Below are 19,362 nucleotides of genomic sequence, written 5' to 3'. Positions count from 1 at the left end.
TTAGAAAATGTATATTTATAAAGAAGAAAATCGTCATTTTACATTTCAAGTCTTACTAACAACCCTTACTTTTATGTATTTAAGGTTTTTGTAATTTAATTATGTGTGTTTTATTTTAATTAAGTATTTTGTGTATTTTAGGGGCATCATAGTCATTTCACAATAAACGAGAGATCAAACAGCAAAACGAACATCACTTTTGAACTCAGGACGGTCGAAAACCTTAGGAGGAGCATAAAAGGAAAAATGGCACTGTTCACATGCACGGTACTATTCACGTGTACGGTACTGTCTACGTTACTGTTCACGATACTGTTCACATAGACGGATCGATGACGTGGCATTGACCGATGATGTGGCATTGACTGATGAGGTGTCATGATCCTGTTGGACTAAAATTCTTATGTACTGTTGATGGTGACGTGGCAGCATATCAGTGGACCAAAAATCTCTCGTACGGTACATGCATCACACAAGATTATTTTCAACCAAACCGCGTCACTGTTCAACCCGAGTCAAACCGTGTTACTGCTCATCCGCGTGGTCAAACCGCATACTGTTGACTGATGACGTGGCTCAATCCTGAGCGTCCAAACTGTTTTTAATCCGATGGCCACGATTTACTCAATGTATCTATAAAAAGGGGGCCTCCCCCCTAATTTGATAGCTCTGAATCCATTTTTGGGATCCATTTTCTGTAATTCATTCTCCATCTTGTATTTTCTATGTATTTTAATAAATTCCCATTTTGCCCCTAGTTCAATTATGAGTAGCTAATTTTCTTTCAAGCTTGGGTTGAAGGTGAAGTCTTAACATGTGTCATGGGCTTTATTTGGTAAATTTATTTTCTTTTCCCCTCTAATTTTTGTGAATGATTTGACTTTTCGTCGACAAATAATAATAATCTTGTCTAGATACCGCATTGGTTACATCGGCTCTCTAGTACAAGGTTATTATTATTATTTGGCACGATAAGCCCTTAGCACCATATTGATTAGAGTGTGGTTCATGAGGTGTGGATTCCCCCCTCATGATTTGATTAGCATTAATAAGAAATATTTAGCCCATGGTGCATGTTGATACGAATCTAGATACCCAAGTACGTCATTTCAATAGATTTCTCTTCAATTTATTCTCGCCATTTCAATTCCAATTTTAGGATAATCTAAGTCCCTTTCACCACAAAATCCAACCACTTCATACAAAATTAATTCTACATATAATTAAAATCCACCTCCTCGTGGGATTGACACTCGTCACCATTAGTCTATTCTACAATAGATTCGTGCGCTTGCGAGTTCATTAAAATTTGCACAACAAGTTTTTGGCGCCGTTGCCGAGGAGGTAAGTTATTTTAATTCGTAGAATTAATTTTTGTGAATAATTTCTTTTAATTGTTTTTTTGTAATTTTTTTATTAAAAAAAAGAAAAAGAAAAAAAAAGTGAATCTGCATTTAGAGGTTAGTATTTCTTTTCTTTCTCTTCTTTAAAATTATGTAATTTAATTTTCAAGTTATTTTTTTCTTCTTTGTAATTTTTGTTTATCTTACTAATTTTTTTAGTTAATTTATTTCACGTATTTTTTTTGTGTATTTTTATAGTAAGGTTGTAATAGCGCGATAAGGTTAGTATCGTAATTTCTCCTTTTTCTTTATTTTTATTCGTTTTGTTCCCATTTATTTTTGGCTCTTTGCATGTATGGTCGAAGGTCATTATTACCTAGTCTTGAACCTATAGACCTTGAACTTGAGAAAACACTTCGCACACACAAACAAGTTAAAAATAAAATGGATTTACAAGCACCACAGGAGAGGCCATTTAAGGACTATTTTAGTCCCTTAGTTAATTTGAGCACATCCTGCATAAGATACCCAAATGTAGTTGCTAGGAGTTTTGAACTAAAACCTAGTGTGCTAAATTGTCTTCCAATATTCTATGGCCTAGAAAATGAGGACCCATATAATCATCTGAATGATTTTCATGCTATTTGTCAAACATTTAAATATGAAAATTTTTCAGACGATGATGTTAAACTTAGACTATTCCCATTTTCTTTAAAGGATAGAGCTCGTTCATGGCTTAATACATTGCTTGCTAATAGCATTGCATCATGGCAACAAATGGTAACAAAATTTTTGAATAAATATTTTCCAGTGCATAAAACCAATGCTATTCACAGGGAAATTTCAAAGTTTACACAGAGAGAAAACGAGCAATTTTTTGAAGCATGGGAGCGATTCAATGGGCTACTCTTGAAGTGTCCACATCATGGGTACGAAAAATGGCACCAATGCCAATACTTTTTGGGGGGATTACTACCAAATGTGCAAGAATGACTAATGGCAACAGGTGGAGGAGAGCTAATGTCAAAAAGTGCATTAGAGATTTGGGAATTCTTCCAGCGACAAGCATATAATTCCCAACAACGGAGTCGATCACTCAGGAATACTAGAAGAATTAAGGGAGTAAATGAGGTTCAAATTGGCGAGTCAACTTCGGGAATCAAAGAAGTCAAGGAGATGGCTGAAGGTCTTGCTCGACAAATAGCATCGTTATCGACTGCTAAATCAACAGAACCACATGGCCATGACTCATACTCAGATCAAGTCAATGCCATAGGTGTAATGAGAAAGCCATCAAATTACAACCTATACTCCAACACATATAACCCTGGATGGAGAGACCACCCCAATTTTTCATGGTCTCAAGGATTCCAACAGAATGGACCAGCAGCTCCAGCTCCACCAATGCAACCAATTCCTCAAATTCCTCAAGCCTCTCAGCCACCATTCAAACCATACAATCAGAACCAGAACTACTCTCAACCCAGACCATGGGAGGATGCATTCTAGAATTTCAAGAATGTTACTCACTCCACGATTGAGCAACAGAGCCGCACCATTGATGGACTACGAAATGAGTTGAGAGCAGGCTTCAACTCACAAGCTCAATCAGTTTTAAGCCTTGAGAAGATGGTGGGACAAAAAGAGAAACATTCATGTTCAAAAGAAGGCATTTTTAATAGAAAATGTTAGTTCTATACTCCAACATAAAATTCCTCTAAAATGCAAAGACCCAGGCTCCCCCACTATCTCATGTAGCATAGGAAACCACACAATTGAGAATGCTTTGTTGGATTTAAGAGCTACTGTGAATCTATTGCCTTACTCAGTATTTTTGAAACTTGGACTTGGAGAATTACACCCAACTCCAGTGGTGTTATAGCTTGCAGTTCGGTCCACGAAAATACCTCGTGGTATTGTGGAGGACGTGCTTATCTAGGTAGACAATTTTTATTTTCCTGTTGATTTCATTGTAATTGACACTCAACCAATACAGGATTCAAGGAAGCACATCCCCATTATTCTAGGCCGACCTTTCTTGGCAACTGCGGATGCTCACATTCAATGCAGGACTGAAAATATGTAGTTGTCCTTCGACAACATGACTATAGAGCTGAACATCTTCAACATTGCCAAACAACCTCACAATGCAGATAATAGAATTGTTGATGTGGATTTAATAAAAATAATAGTTGATAATACTTTTCTTTCAAACCTTAGTGATGATCCTTTACAAACATGTTTAACTCACTTTGGATTGGATTTTGATATTGACAGATCGGTCAATGAGGTCAACGCCCTACTTGACTCAGCACCATCCATGGACACTAATAAATGGAAGTCAAGAGTTGAACAACTCACACCATCAGAGAAGAAACTCATCCCATCATCAGAATCACCACCGAAACTCGAGCTCAAACCATTGCCCAACACTCTGGAATATGCATTTTTGGGAGAAGAAAGTACTCTGCCGGTAATCATCTCATCATCCTTAAATGACGAACAAAAAGGTAAGTTGTTGGATGTTTTAAGAGAGCACAAAGGAGCATTAGGATGGACCATAGCAGACATTAAAGGCATAAACCCAGTAGACTGCATGCATTACATTCACCTTGATGAAAATACTAAACCTACTAGGGAAATGCAACGTCGGTTAAATCCTAACATGAAAGACGTTGTTAGAACTGAAGCCCTTAAGCTATTAGATGCATGTATCATTTACCCAATTTCTGATAGTTCATGGGTCAGTCCTGTACAAGTTGTTCCCAAAAGTCAGGAGTCACAGTAGTTACCAATGCTGATAATGAATTGATATCTACTAGAGTAACTACATGATGGCGTGTTTGCATTGATTACAGAAAGTTGAATTTTGTCACACGTAAAGACCATTTTCATTTACCATTTATCGATCAAATGCTTGATAGATTGGTAGGCCATGAATTTTATTGCTTTCTAGATGGCTACTCAAGATATAATCAGATTCTCATAGCACCAAAAGATTAAGAGAAAACTACTTTCACTTGCCCTTTTGGCACATTTGCATATAGGAGAATGCCATTTAGATTATGTAATGCACCTGCTACATTTCAACGATGCATGTTAAGCATTTTTTCTGATATGGTTGAACGATTCTTTGAAATCTTTATGGATGATTTTTCAGTTTTTGGTGACTCGTTTGATCAATGTTTACATCATCTAACACTAGTTCTGCAGAGATGTATCGAGAAGAATTTAGTCTTAAATTGGGAGAAGTGCCATTTTATGGTAAACAAGGTATTGTTCTCGGTCACATCATTTCGAGCAAAGGTATTGAGGTTGACAAAGCCAAGGTGGATCTCATTTCTAATCTTCCTCCACCCAAAACAGTTAGAGAAGTAAGATCTTTCCTTGGGCATGCTGGTTTCTATAGACGTTTCATTGAAGATTTTAGCAAAGTTTCTAGACTCTTATGCAATTTACTTGCTAAAGATGTACCTTTTGTCTTTGATGATTCATGTCTTGTGGCATTTGAAAAGTTAAAGCAGTTGTTGACAAGATCACCCATCATTCAGCCCTCAAATTGGAGCTTAGCATTTGAGCTCATATGTGATGCATCTGATTATGCAGTAGGAGCAGTATTAGGACAAAGAGTTGATCGAATTCCCCATGTTATTTACTATGCTAGTATGACATTGAATGATGCACAGTTGAACTATTCAACTACTGAAAAAAAAATGCTAGCAGTAGTGTTTGCATTGGAAAAATTTCGATCTTATCTCATTGGTTGTAAAATAATTGTATTCACAGATCATGTTGCTCTTAAATATTTTCTCACAAAGAAAGATGCAAAAGCTAGACTAATTCGTTGGGTGTTACTTTTGCAGGAATTTGACTTGGAATTCAAAGATAAGAAAGGCACAGAAAATGTTGTGGCGAACCACCTCTCTCGTCTCCATTTTGACACAATTACAGAGCCATTAATATTGAATGAGTTATTTCCAGATGAACAATTAATGAGTGTGGAAGTATTACCATGGTATGATGATATCGTTAATTATCTTGTTACAGGTCAACTTCCAGAGCATTGGACCAAGCAAGACAAGGCTAAATTCTTTGCGGAAATAAAGAATTTCTTTTGGGATGACCCGTATTTGTTCAAGTATTGTGCATATCAAATTGTTAGACGATGTGTCCCAGAAAGTAAAATTCATAATATTCTTTCATTCTGCCATGAGCAAACTTGTGGAGGCCATTTCAGTGCTAAGAAAACAGCAACTAAAGTTTTACAATGTGGTTTCTATTGGCCAACTATATTTCGAGACGCTTACACTTTCTGTTCTTTATGTGATAGGTGTCAATGAATGGGGAGCATTACGCGAAGGAACATGATGCCACTAAATCTAATTTTAGTGGTTGAGATTTTTGATGTATGGGGTATCGACTTCATGGGACCCTTTCCCCCTTCTTTTGGCCATCAATACATATTGGTTGCTGTTGACTACGTATCCAAATGGGTAGAAGCAATTCCATGTAGAACGAATGATCACAATGTGGGGATAGGATTTTTTAAAAGCAACATTGTTTCACGCTTTGGATTCCCTCAAGCAATAATCAGTGATGGTGGTGCCCACTTTTGTAACAAAGCATTCAAAGCTCTTTTGACAAAGTATTCAATCACTCACAAAGTGGCAACCCCATATCATCCGCAAACCAGTGGCCAAGTTGAGATCTCCAATCGAGAAATAAAGGACATATTAGCAAAGGCGGTGAGGTCGGACAGAAAAAATTAGTCATTAAGACTTGATGATGCATTATGGGCATATAGAACGGCTTTCAAGACCCCGATTGGGATGTCACCCTACAGGCTAGTGTATGGAAAAGCTTACCACCTACCTGTGGAACTCGAGCATCGTGCGTATTGGGCCATCAAGAAATTCAACTTTGACATGCAGCAAGCCAGCTCAGAAAGAAGATTACAACTGGCAGAACTTGACGCATACGAAAATGCCAAGATTTACAAGCAACTGATGAAAGTCTTCTACGACAAGCAAATTATGAGAAAATCTTTCACTCCAGGTCAGAAAGTGCTTTTATTCAATTCTCGCTTGCACTTATTCCCAGGTAAGTTACGCTCTCGATGGTCTGGTCCCTTTATTGTTCATACTGTTTTTCCACATGGGCAATTGAAATTAAGGACTCAAAGAACGGTGTCACGTTTAAAGTTAATGGTCAAAGATTAAAGCCATATCTAGAGTACCAACCACATGAAGAAGACACCGAAATAAATTTGAGTGACCCACCAGATTTGAATTGATTTTTTTTTCTTTCTTTTCGTTGATTTGATTTTTCTTTCTTTCTTTTTATTATTCTTTTGCTAATTGAAATTATTTTTGCATAAGTGTGTTTGTTTTACCATTAAGTTTTCTCTTATCATTGTTAATCATGAGTACCATACTTAGATCGTTCCTCCTGAACATTCTTAAACCACTTCAACGTGTCAAAACTCATCTCAAAAGGAAAATTCAATTTTGTAAAACACATCGTATTTGGACTCTGCAACCACCAGAGTTAGTATCCTATGTTGAGGGTTTAGAAAGTCAACTCAGAGACATTGAGAGAAGTGTTTACGACATCCAGTTGGAGCTTGAGGTAAATTCAATAAGAGGACGATTTTAATTTTCTTTGTGTGTTTTAATTTGTTTTTCTGTTTGTGCGCTTTAGTTTGTTACCCCGGTGAAGTGGCGGATAACGGTACTCCGTGACAATCAAGTCGGTTACTTCAGTTTCCCATAATAACTGATATTCTGAGGTGAAGGTATGGACAGAAATGAGATTCTAGCGAAGCTTCACAAGCGATTCCCTTCACTTCCTCAGAATGCCCTCCTTACAATCTATAAAGCCCGGTCCGAACGCATGCGATTACTCATGAGGAATAACATACCTGCTGACATCCAAAATTTATTGCATACATGCCTGGTTGTGGTAAAGGAAATTATGCAAGAAAATGACAAGCTCGAAAAATTTATGTTGCTTGTCATAAGTGTGCCAGAATGAGTTGCGATAAAAACCCATGTTCTTTAGGAATGGTGTCTGATAACAGGGAAGATAAGATTCAATTCATTAGGGATGGCTTGAATAAGGAGTCATTGGATGATATCCTTCTGTCTCTTGAAACGCATCCCAGTGGATATGTGCAAAGAGCAATTCTCCAGTTATGACCATTATTCCAGAAAGAGCATGCACGATATAGTCTCGGGAATCTGACTATAAACGACCTTGTTTGCCAGTTTATAAGAAAAATAGATGGGAAGCCTATCCTCGACCCATAGAGAGCGTTCAAGCCGTTTCTGGACGTAAAACCAGAGGAAGATGTGAGCCACAGTCGCAACTACCTATAAATATCCTTTTACTTCACTGTTATTTTATTTCACTATTGTTTTATCTTTTCCATTATTGTCATTAATAATTTTATTTGACCATTGTTTCTTTTTCTTTTTACTGTTTTCTTTTTTACTCGCAAGCCATGTGCTTTACGCGTTATTTGACACTGACATGCCACCTCATACATAGTTGTGACCCACTGTCACCTTATAACCCACTGTCACCAAGATTCTTAAATAAAACTTTTTGTTAAGCACTAACAAATTATTTTTGAGAAATATTCCAATGGAAACTACTCCCAATAGACAATTCAAGAACATTTGTCTGCTTTTTGGATTTAACTATGGCAAACATAAAGAGTTCGTTGAGGCAGCCGTAGATCTTGGTCGAAGCATAGCAGAGAGAAAATTACACTTGGTGTATGGAGGAGGTAACCGAGGGTTATCAAAATTGGTTTCAGAAGCTGCTTTTGTCAGAGGAAGCCAAGTGTTAGGCATCATCCCAAGAGTCCTAAAACCTTTGGGCAGTTTGTCTGACTCACCGACTGGAGAAGAATTAGTCGTCTCAGGTGTGCAAGAAAGAATAATTGAAATGCTTAATCATGCTGATGCTTTTATTTTCCTTCCAAGAGATCTTGCAACACTAGAGGCACTTATCACACTAGCATCTTGGGCCCATCTGCACATTCACCAGAAACCCATTGGTTTGTTAAATGTCAATAATTTTTATGATGGCTTTATCGCATTTCTTAACCATGCAATAAAAAACTATTTCATTCCTTCCAATGCCAAAAAGTTTTTTATTTGTGCTCACACTGCTAATGAGCTACTTGATTTGTTACAAACTAATAGACCGGAGCCAGACCCCTGGACCTTTGTGTTGGAGCGTCCAAATAATGATGGTAACAGTAGCCGCAGTAAAAAATACAAATTAGATTTAACTCTCCACCTGTAAATATTTTCTTCTGTATTGCACCACCCAGGTGATGTCTTCTAAACTCTACTTCTTTCCTTTCAAACATTGAGGACAATGTTTCGTTCTGGTTGGGGGAGGGAATAGTCGACAATTGTGGAATCTTGGTTAAGTTTTTACTGATTTTTTGTTGTAGAAACTAACTGTTGCTAACTTTTTGTGTTGAAGATGGCTGAATATGGAGTGTAGTGACTCTAGAAACGCATCTTCATCATTTAAAAAAATTAAAAAAAAATTCAGACATTTTCTTTTTCTTTATTAAGCTTTGATATTCATTTTTCTTCTTCTTTTTAATTTCTCCTTTATAAATATATATTTTCAAATTTTTTAGTCAAAGATGGCTGAATATGAAGTGTAGTGCCTCTAGAAACACATCTTCTTAGTTAAAAAAAAAAAGAAACCATTTTCTTTTTCTATCATTTTAAGTGTAACTTTTCTAATTAGTTTTTCTGCATCATTTTCACATTTCTACATGCATATTTTCATTTCATGTTTAGAATAGGTTGGGGGGTAGAATGTTGTTTTAAAAAAAAATTGTGTGATTTGTTTTAACATTAGATGACATGATGAATTTAAAATTTTAGTATTTGTATTATCTTTGGTCTTAAGTGATGTTACGCTATGTTTGCTAGTCTACATGTTGATGTCGGAGACAAATATAAGTTGCTTGAAGGAATGAACATGTCATAATAAGTACCAAGTGAGTTTTTTAGCCTATTATTTTTCTTGGAGAGTAACCTTTTTGCCCATTCTTTATACAGCTTAGCAGTTTATTATTTTATACACGATCTCTAGATTTTTTTTGAGTTAACCCTAAAAACAAAATTGTAAAAAAAAAAGAAAAAAATATGTGTGTTGCTATATTTGGAGGCCCATTTAACTAGTAGATATGGAAGATTATTTAGAGCCCTAAAAGACGATGGAAATGCCATCTTTGATCCGTTTGAGCCTTTCTAGCCATCCCTTTTATGAAATATCCATAGTTAACCCTTTTGAGCAAACTTATCATCTTGACCCACTCCGATTTGGAGTATTACTCAATATCTTACAAGTTCCATCACCTATTTATGTTTGAGAAAAATGTAAATAATTATTTTGTTCAGTGAAATTATGCCAAACAAAAGCAAAAAAAAATAAATTGTTGTTTAAAAAAAACAATAATAGGTGAAATCCACCTTGTAACTTCCAAAAAATAAAAATAAAAATTAAAAAAAATTCTCTACATTTTTTTCTCAAACATATACTTTGTTTTCCTTATTTCCCCTCCTTTGTTAGCCATGTCCCTAACCTATGTTACGTCCTAATAAAAGTCCTTCTTGATTTTAGGGAACTATAGGTTGAAGTAGAAGCTAGTTATATGGGCTAAAAAGATGTAGTGGTGCATAAAAAATAAATAAATAAATAAATTGGGTTGACTAGCATTTTTATTTGACTTGAGATCGTATTATTTCTAAGCTGAAGGCATATTTCTTTCATTTTGGTGAGAGTATGTGATATCACTTCTTTATTATTTTCTCTCAATTACCATTCATTGGAGTGACTATTTTTTGGGTTTAATTTCTTTGTGAGAGTGTCACTACCTCCAGTGAGATTTTGAGGTTTGACATGTCATTCTTGAAAGTAGCTATGACAAAGTCTACTGGGCTGATTCATGTAGATGGTTGATGTGGGTGTGATATTTCTTTAGACTGGAGATAATGCTTATACTTTTATTTGTTTGTTATCATTAGTCTGATTGAATAAACACGTGTTTAAAAAAAATCAAAAAATCATTTTGGATTTGAATTTTGTTTTCGCTTTATTTGCTAGGGACTAGCAATAAGCTGGTTGGGGGGTGTGTTGAGTGTTAGAAAATGTATACTTATAAACGAGAAAATCATCATTTTACATTTCAAGTCTTACTAGCACCCTTACTTTTATATATTTAAGCTTCTTGTGATTTAATTACGTGTGTTTTATTTTAATTAAGTATTTTATGTATTTTAGGGGCATCATAGTCATTTCACAATGAACGAGAAATCATACGGTAAAACAGACATCACTTTTGAACTCAGGACAGTCGAAAACCCTAGGAGGAGTATAAAAGGAAAAATGTCACTGTTCACATGTACGGTATTGTCTACGTTACTGTTCATGACACTGTTCACATAGACGAAACGATGACGTAGCATTGACCGATGATGTGGCATTGATTGATGAGGTGTCACGATCCTATTGGACTAAAATTCTTATGTACTGTTGATCGATGACGTGGCAGCATATCAGTGGACCAAAAATCTCGCGTACGGTACATGCATTACACATGATTATTTTCAACCAAACCGCGTCACTGTTCAAGCCGAGTCAAACCGTGTTACTGGTCAAACCGCGTGGTCAAACTGTGTACTGTTGATTGATGACGTGGCGCAATCTTGAGCGTCCGAAATATTTTTGATCCAATGGCCATGATTTACTCAATGTATCCATAAAAAGGGGGCTCTCCCCCCTAATTGGATAGCTCTGAATCCATTTTTTGTAATTCCTTCTCCATCTTGTATTGTCTACGTATTTTAATAAATTCCCATTTTACCCCTAGTTCAATTATGAGTAGCTAATTTTCTTTCAAACTTGGGTTGAAGGTGAAGTCTCAACATGTGTCATGGGCTTTATTTGGTAAATTTATTTTCTTTTCCACTCTAATTTTTGTGGATGATTTGACTTTTCATCAACAAATAATAATAATATTGTCTAGATACCGCCCTGGTTTCACCGGCGCCCTAGTACAAGGTTATTATTATTTGGCACGATAAGCCCTTAGCACCATATTGATTAGAGTGTAGTTCATGAGGTGTGGATTCCCTCCTCATGATTTAATTGGCACTAATAAGGAATATTTAGCCTATGGTGCATGTTGATGAGGATCCAGATACTCAACCGCTTCAATTATAATAGTTTCCACTTTAATTTAATTTCATCATTCCAATTTAAATTCTAAGATAGTCTAAATCACTTTCACCACAAATCTAACCACCCATTTAGAAAAATTAATTCTACACACAATTAAAATCCACCTCCTTGTGGGATCGACACTCGTCACCATTGATCTATTCTACAATAAATTCGTGCACTTGCGAGTTCAATAAAATTTGCACAACAATTACCATCAAAGAATGGTGGCCTAGTTGTAGATTGTCTTTCCCTAAAGGTAGAGTCATTTTGGGTTGCCATTGATCTTTTGCTCTAGACGGTTAAGTCCTAACAAGAGAATCTTGCTCTGATACCAAATGAAATACTAGTTATGCAACTCAAGAGGGGGGGTGAATTGGGTTTTTAAAACTTAAGCTAAGCAAACCACACAACAATTCAATCTATTGCCTTAATAAAATAAAAAACAATAAATTTAATAAATCACAATAATAAAAGACTAAGGGAAGAGAGAGCAAACACAATGATTTTTATGTGGTTTAGCAATCCCCGCCAACGTCCACGCCTCCAACTACATGATTTTTAGTGATTTTTATATAAAGCCAAAAATTAAAAAATTAAAAATACAGAAACTACACATATATATATATATATGTGTGTGTGTAGTAATAAAAATTCATAGAATTTTCAAAAGTCGTTTGAGTTATGAAATAAATTATAGAACTGTGAATTACTGATGAAAATCAAAATTTTCCAGCATCAGTGTTCCAACTTCGAAAAATCAAAACAATTTATATAAAATGAGTTTTTGAACAATAAATGTACATATAGAAAGATAAAGATGTCTAGTTTAATAATCTGTAAAGTTTTATGCATGAAACTCGATTAAAACAGCAGTCATATGAAGTTCAATCTATACTGTTCACAGTTTCCAGGATTCATAACAACATTACTTCCACTCAAACACACATAAATTAATACACGATCATACTTTTCACAATTTTATAAATACAACACATACAGAATCATTCAATCAATCACATAAAAATCACAATCAAAATTAAAAGTTTAAAGGCTTATAAATTCTTTCGTACCTTCAAGACAAAATCCAAACTCAAGAACTCCTTTAATGGAGAATAGGAATACAATCAAAATCTTCTCTTTTTCTTATTCAAAAATATGAATTCACTCTTTATGCGACTACTGTATTCTTTTCTTTATTCGCCTCTAGGGTTTTGAAAAACAAAATAATGTCGAGGAGGTATTTATAGGCCAAAGCCTTTTTAAAACCCTTACCCATTAAGGAAACTTTTTTTAAAATAGGGTATTGAATAAATAAATAAATAATAAAAACAACGGTTATTTCAGGTAGAATATAAGACTTATAAGCATATAATTAAAACCAATAAACTTAACCTCACTTGAGATAGTAATTAAATCCATAATTCGAATACCTAAGATTCACCCATCATTTTAGCTTAGAAAATTAACCACTCATATTGGCAAGCAAAATACTCATTCTTTTTATAAATTTGTAAAAGTGTAATTAAAAAAAGGGAAAACCAAAGAGAAGAGAAAAATCTCTTTTTATTGACTACACTTTTTCCTTAAAAATCACTATAGATTTACACCAAATTTCTCTATAAAACTCAAATAAAAATCCACACATTCATTTATAAGCTTTCCTGCCTTTATATAGGTAAATTCTTATTTGATTAGGTGTGGGCATTTACATGATATGCTAATGAGCTTACAAACACAACAATTAGATGAGCTCTACTAATACAATCTCGGGGCATAAAATTATAACCATTGTAATGCATTATGGAATGTCGCATTCAATATAATCAATGGATACAACTGAAGTCAAACCATTGGATCTTTTGTCAAAGTGGATGAACTACTAAATTGACAAGTGTTAAATCTAGTACAATGAGATGTATGTGAGCTTAAAAACATGGCACAATCTCAACCTTTCAAAATTAATGTTGGATCAAAGCCTAGCAATTCTTCCAAAGGCTTTCAAGTCTTTGTAATCTAAATTTCAAATCCATGTTTCAATCCAAGCACTATGAATTTAGAGATATTCCTACAAAACACAAAAAACATACTTAAAAATAAATAAAATAGCCAATTCCTAAAATGAATTAGGGATTTTGTAAATGTGATGAAATTGTTAGTTTATCAACACTTGAAATGAAATATGACAATTATAACCTTTACTAAGTATACACTTTTTAATGTCAATCAGCATTCATTTTCTCTACCCTTATCTCTTTATATTAATTCCCTTAATTATTATTGTTGAATTTTTTTTGTTGGAGTTTTTAAATTGTGTTTATTATTGAAGAAACTTTTAAAAAACCAATTGGGGTGTCTAGTTGAATTTCACTTTATCTAGATTTAAAAGATATTTTAAATATATAAAAAAATAGTAAAACTTCTCCATAAGCCTAATGTTGGAACCAAACTAACTATGTTGTGGTTAAAACTAATGCTTGGTAACAAAAATTGTTGTTTTGATTTAGTTCACCTTAATGTAGATAATATAGAAGTAAAGCATACACTATTACATAAATTATTAATGAATAGGCTATAAATATTTTAGCTTTAACAAGATGTTGTTCATGCTGGCAAGTGATTACGTCCCCGCAACTTCAAAGATATGGTAATAACACTAAAGAATAAATCGTTGTCCCAATTGATTTTAGAAAAATATTTTAATCTTAAATCCTTTAATCTAACATAACATATAGTTTTTGTAATAGACAGATAATTATTACTATTTAGAGTCCAGTTCTTTTAGATGGGATATGAAAAAATTATAATTTATTATTATATAGAGTTTATTTTTATTTTTAATTGGCCTAAATTGGGAAAAGAATTTTTTATTACTACATGGAGATTATTCATATAAAGAGTATCACAATACAAAGGTTTTACTAAAAGGGTGTTACTGCAATAGAAATTTTTATTAACAAATGGGTTTAAAGAGTATGTACACGAGTTCAAATAGCCTCGCCATTTGAACCACTTGCATGTTTGTTTTATCACTTTTTATGTCTGATTACAAGTGTTTAAATGTTTGTTTTCGTAAATAAAAATACATGAAAATTAGTAATTACCCTTTCAAGAATTACATACATTTTAAATTTTATAAGTTAAATATTTTCATGAAATCTAAATAAATTTATTGACATTTTAAAAAGGTATTATTCAATTTTTCAAAACCAACATTTTTTAAAATATAATTAAATGGAGATAAAAGTGAGAACAATTTGACTTTTGAGAAAAATCCAATGGAAGAAAAAGTCATTATTCTATCTCTTTCTTTTTTTCATTTTAATATGCCACCTTAGCTTCTTGTTGAATGAGTTATATATGTAATAAGAGTTTTGATGGTACAAAAGTAATTATCTCAGCCCTTAAATTGAACCAAATAAATGGCCAGATTTTGATGTCAAGATTTAAATTCGAATCTTCAGTTCAAATATCACCTTCCTATATACTTTGCTCTCTCCCTTAGTTTTGACTTCTCCAATCAACAAACAATCCAAGAGTTTGATCCTAAACTGTAGTTGTTGCTGACATTAATTTCAACTATAAAGAAAATTCTTTGACATAAAAAATAATACAGGCAAAATATGCCAAAAAAAATACAGGCAAAAGTAAAATTAACTTGTTGACAACAAAAAATGAATTTTGATTACTTCTTCTGAAAGAATTTTGATTTTTTTCTTTGACATAAAAATAGCATAGCCGAATCCATTGAAAATTATAAGTACTTTATTTGGAGATGGTCACCTACTGACAAAGAATTTAAATTTTGCATACTTCTATGAAGAAATTAATAGTCAACTATGAAATATTTTTCTTTTAACAAAGATTTCTTTTTTAAGAATATGAACCATGAACTTAATTTTCAATTACTTTGGTAATTGCCAATAGATTGGCTCTAAAAGCTAGATACACTATGAGAAAAATGGTCTTTACTAACACTTGCCTTGTGACACTTTATTAAAATGTATCAGTAGTTACATACATTTGGGTCATTTTTCTTGTTTAATAGACAAGTATCATAAATTACTGATACTATAATGTCACTGTATTAAACATCAAAGATCATTGACGTTAAGGTATCAATAGAAAAAAAACTTATCATTTTATTTTTGTTTTGGCCTTAATTCGAACCCGAGATCTCAAAACTTCGAACTTTTACCTTTCAACAGTAAAACTACTGAGCCTAAAAGTTTTTGCTTTTTTAGTCTTAAAAAATATAAAAATATATCCATTACAATTCAAATCTAAACCTAAACTTCTCCTAACTTCTAATTCTAATTTTAATGCCACCTATCTTATGAAATCTCTAAAAATTAAAATTGAGAGAAAACAAAACTTCTCTAGTATCATTTTGTAATCTATCACGCCAATTAATTTTTTATAAGATAGGACGAAGAGACAAAGAGAGATGTCTTAGGTGGACTACGCTTCGCCCTCAGACGACAACGTATTAGAGGCCGAAGAACAAGAGCAGAAAGATGAAAAGTCACGAAACCCCCACGAACAACTACAAATTTCTACACATCAGCCTTCTCCTCTTGCTCAATAATTTCTATTTTCCTTAATTTTGTTTAAAATTCAATATAATTATATTCAACTAATTTTAGGTTTCTCATTTCTCGGTATAGAAAATCTAGATTGTCGACTTCAAATCAATGGTTGAAAACAATGGTGACGCCTTCATTACCACCATTGGTTTTGAAAAAATATCTAAATGCTTCTGTTCTCTTAAATTCAGCCTCTGTACCTATGGTTTCAAGAACTGATCATGCCTCTCGAGTTATGATTGTGATGGCCAACAATTAAAATGTTATTGTTGATAAGTAAAATAGTTACTATTGTATATCCTTTCACCATTAATAAATATTTATTTTTTTATTACTTTCTCGAATTGCATAAGCTTACTCTAGACTTGATAAATTAAAAATTATGGATTATGTGTTACAATCCTCTTTTTCAACCATTTAGTTATTTTTTCAATCATAATTGCCTCCTATTAAATGGTTTTGTGTGCAACACTCCTCAAGTGAGCTCTTACTTTTGCTTTATTTTAGTGATTTGTACAGAATTTTGTTGTTTCTCAACTCATTTTTAATACTAAAAATTAATATATGATGGGATTACTTTTTTCTGCATCTTATTACTTGTGATGATGTTCAGACTAGAGTTGATCCTGCAAAGGGTATTATTTATGATTAGTGTTAAAAATTGTATGTTTATTAAGGGATAAAAATGTTATTTTGTTTTATTAATGTAATTTATATTTGTAATTGTGTAACATATTGTGAATTTCTAATTATTTTTCTAAATATTTGATTTTGTGTATTTTTGTGTGTTTATTAGGGAAAAATAATAATTTCATGCAATTTGAGGCTCCAAACAAATGCATGGATGTCAAATTTGGATTCCAGAAGTCCGAGAAATTATGTCATTGTCGAGGAGGATCCAAGACTTTTGTTGTACTTTTTTTTACGTTTTTACCAGGGTAAATGTGGTAATTGTAAAATTATAAGGTTTTATTATATTAGGTATGGTAATTGTTAGTGGAATGTGTTGGATATGCTTGAGTGGATAAGTTAGGTTTATGTTTTATTAGTGGGATTATTAGTGGGACAAATGTAAGGTTAAGATGTAGTTAGATTTTTTTATTTATGTGGTGTGGATTTACCATGTATTAGTATAAATAGAGGAGGGGTGAACACACCTCTCCACACCTTCTCTTCTCTTCTTTTCCCCCAAATTCTTCTTCTCATCTCTTTTTGTAATTTATTTTCAATCAATAAAATTAGTTTCATTTCAATTTTCAAATTCCATTTTTACTTATGTGTTTTTCAATTTTAGTAATTTCCTTTATAAAAAAAAATGTTTAGCTAAATATTAATAGTTAGGGGAAGGTGAAACTCTTAGAAAATAAATATGATTTAATGAAATTCTATTTTTAATTTTATAAATTAAATTATTTTCTATTTAATTTTATACATATTTTATATTATGAGATTTTGATTTATTGTAGACAAACGAGGGAGTTTGGCACAATAAATTCTTTTTATCAAAATATAAGGTATGGTAAAATGATATTTTGACTTATTGTAGACAAATTAAATTTTGGCACAATGAATACTTAATCCATCATAAAATTAAAGGGAAAATAATAATAATTTATATAATTAATCTTTTCGGTAATAAATCTAAAATAAATGGCAAAAAGAATTTATTAAGTTTTATTTACAACTAAGAGTGAATCCACAACCCTAACTAATTCAATTTCAGAGTTTTATTTAAACTAAGTTGTTTATATTTAATTTTTATTTTCAAATTTTAGATAAAATAAAATAAACAAATTAAATCTTTTCTCTGTTGATCGACCTCGGACTCATCGAGATATATTATAACTAGGCACTCTTATACTTGAGAGTAAATCAAACACTTTTAAGTCGTGTCAAGCTTTTGGCGTCGTTGCCGGGGAAAGATATTTATTTTGTTTTATTTTTTCCTTTTCTTTTTTTTACTTTTTTTTGTAAATTTCCGATTGCCCCCTTTTCCTTTTCTTAAATTCTCTTCTACCCCCACATCTTTCATAATTCTAGTTTCACCCCAACAATTCTCGTTTCTTACTCATTCTTCTCATAATTATGTTCTGACCCTAAAATCTTCCCGAATCTTCATTTTCATCCTACATGGCTCAATTCTAAACTTCTAAATATTACGGTATGGCCATAAAATTATAAATAATTTCAATAAGATCCCTAGATAAAATTTCTCACAATAATTAGACTTGGACTTATTTGGACTTAATTTGGATCAAGAAAATTAACTACTAACACTTAACTAACTAACTACTAATTTTTTTTATTTTAGTATTTAATTTTTAGTTTTTTTATTTTTATTTTTTTATTGGTGGGTTCAACTACCAGTTTTTTTATTTAATTTTAAGTTATTAATTTATTATTTTGCATTTTGTTTTTGCCTTGTTTTATTTTATATGGTGGGTTCAACCACCAGTTTTTTTTATTTTGCATTTATTTTATGCTTTTTTTTTGTTAATTTAATTGGTGGGTTCAACCACCAAAATTGTTATTTAATTTTAAGTTATTAATTTTCTTTTGTACACTTATATTATTTACATATTTAATTTTTCATTTTTTTCTTTTTTTTGTAATTTTCATTTAGTTTTTGTGTTACTAATTTGTTTGTTATATTTTTGATATAATTATTGTATGAGACGTTGGTATCGGACTTCAAGTGGCAGGTTAATTCGTAACTCTGAATCACCACCACCAGTCATGGACGAGATCCAAGACGAAAACAATTTAGGGCAACTTAATCCTCTAATTGATCAAGAAGACAACCAATCTCAACATGATCAACCGAGAACTTTGAGAGACTACATGAATCCAACCAGAACTAGAGCACCGTCGTGTATAGTATTTCCTCCAAAAGCATCTCGATTTAACTTCAAACCAGGTATTATCCAACTTTTACCAACATTTCATGGTTTAGAATCTGAAAATCCATATTTGCATCTAAGAGATTTCGAGGAAGTTTGTAATACATATACAGACCAAAATTGTAGCATGAACATAATTAGATTAAAGCTTTTTCCTTTTTCATTAAAAGATAAAGCTAAAACTTGGATACAAAACCTTAGATCTGGATCAATAAGAACTTGGAAATAACATGCAAGAACAATTTTTAAAAAAATTATTTCCACCTCATAGAACAA

At 32.6% G+C, this 19,362-nt stretch overlaps 1 non-coding gene across 1 annotated transcript; it reads right to left on the bottom strand.

The window, feature by feature from the left end:
• Nucleotides 1-2,171: 2,171 nt before the first annotated feature.
• Nucleotides 2,172-2,275, bottom strand: LOC127900092 (small nucleolar RNA R71). Its single transcript, XR_008052119.1, has one exon. It is a non-coding gene; the product is annotated as a small nucleolar RNA R71 (small nucleolar RNA).
• Between the last annotated feature and the right edge of the window lie 17,087 nt (nucleotides 2,276-19,362).

Source organism: Citrus sinensis, chromosome 9 (genome assembly GCF_022201045.2).
Source record: "Citrus sinensis cultivar Valencia sweet orange chromosome 9, DVS_A1.0, whole genome shotgun sequence".
Lineage (NCBI taxonomy): Eukaryota > Viridiplantae > Streptophyta > Magnoliopsida > Sapindales > Rutaceae > Citrus > Citrus sinensis.
Note: the sequence above shows the minus strand (reverse complement) of the source record. Positions and strands in the feature narration are given on the sequence as shown.